This window comes from Echinops telfairi, unplaced genomic scaffold, assembly GCF_000313985.2.
Source record: "Echinops telfairi isolate 266 unplaced genomic scaffold, ASM31398v2 ScPeMD7_7401;HRSCAF=8416, whole genome shotgun sequence".
NCBI lineage: Eukaryota > Metazoa > Chordata > Mammalia > Afrosoricida > Tenrecidae > Echinops > Echinops telfairi.
The window spans coordinates 3,623,731-3,625,502 of NW_022111301.1; positions in this window are offsets into that span (position 1 = coordinate 3,623,731).

The following is a 1,772-nucleotide window of genomic DNA, read 5'->3' on the forward strand; positions in this document are numbered from 1 at the left end:
AGCCACCACAGTGGTAGTTCTGGCAAGAGCTTATGTTATTTTTGTCAAAAATAGAATACAAATTTACATTTACTATCAAGGTTATTCTATTTATTCCTCTTGTTTGCTTCCCACAGCATCCTCCTTCTAAGTTTCTTTCTCTCTTTGCAATGACCTGTGAAGCTTTTAAAATAGAAACTGTATTTAATATCCTGGAGTTTAAGTAAGAGCAAAGATTTGATTAATTGGAGAAACTTAAATAGGATTTCTTCTTTTTAAGAGTCAACTTCCTAGTTCTAGTGGCATAGTGGTTGCTCGTTGCGCTGTGCCCTACAGGGTCAGCATTTTGAGTACAGCAGCTGCTCCATGAGGGAAAGATGAGGCTTCCTAGAACTAAATACACTGCTCTTGTCAGTAATTGTTTCTGTATTGTGTTGTGTTGACTTGTGTGCTGCTGTAATGCTAGAAGCTATCTCAAATGTCAGCAGGGTTATCAAAGTGTTAGCAGAGCTTCCAGACTAAGAACAGACTATGAAGAAGGAATCAGCCGTTCTCTGCTGTGGTAGTAGCCACTGGAAAACTCATGTGGAGAATCAAAACATCCTCAGTTACTGAAGGCTGAATGAATGGAAACAGAGCACAGTTGGAGATAGTGCCAGAAGAGGGGCCCTTATGACAGACTGCCTGATGACCTGTGAGATGATATCAAGACCAACATTCATGAAGAAAGCAAAAAGTCATGTATAAGACAGGAAAGAAAGAAAAGACCAAAGTGGATGCCAGATAAAATCTAAAAACTTGCTATTTATCAGAGAGTAGCTAAGGGAAATGGAAGAAATTCTGAAAGTCAAAATGCTAAATAGAAATTTTCAAATGGCAGTTCAAGAAGTCAAAATAAAACCTTATAGTGAACTGTGCAAAGACCTAGTGTTAGGAAACCAAACAGAAAGAATATGTGAAGCATATCTTAAACTTAAAAACTCATGAAAAATGGAATACTGAAAGTCGCAATATTAAAAGAGTCTATGGGGAAAATCCAAAATGATGCAGGAAGCATCAAAAGAAGGTAGAAAAAATACACAGTCACTGTAACCAAAATAATCATGCCATCATTTCGGAAGGTAGCATATAAACAAGAACCAATGATGCTGATGGAAGAAATTCACAGTGTATTGAAAGCATTAGCCAAAATCAAGGCTCCAGGAGTTGATGGAATGCCAACAGAAATGTTTCAACAAGCTGTTGATGCATTGGAAGCAGTTACTTGTCTGTGCCAGGGAATTTGAAAGGGAACTACATGGCCAACTGACTGAAGGAGATCCTTATTTATACCTTTTCCAAAGAAAGGTGACCATAGAGCACTAGAATTGATAGCTATCGTTTTGATACAAGTAAATTTTTCTGAAGATCATCCAACCATGGTTGCAGCAATATAGTGACAGGGAACTGCCAAAAGTTCTGGGCAGATTCAGAAGCATATTGGGAACAGGGGATCTCATTGCTGATGTCAGATGGACTTTGACTGAAAGGAGAGAACATCAGAAAAATGTTTGCTTGTGTTTTATTAATTATTCCGAGGTACTCGGTTGTGTAGATCATAACAAACTATTTATAGCCTTGAAAATAGGAATTTCAGACTCCACTGTATTCATGCAGAACATGAAACGAATCAAGAAGCAGTGATGTGAATAGAAAGAGGGGCTACTCCATGGCCAAACCGCTCCTTAGAAGCAAAGATGGTGAGACTTTGTCTTATGCACTTTGGACATGTTGGCAAGAAAACCCAGCCCCTG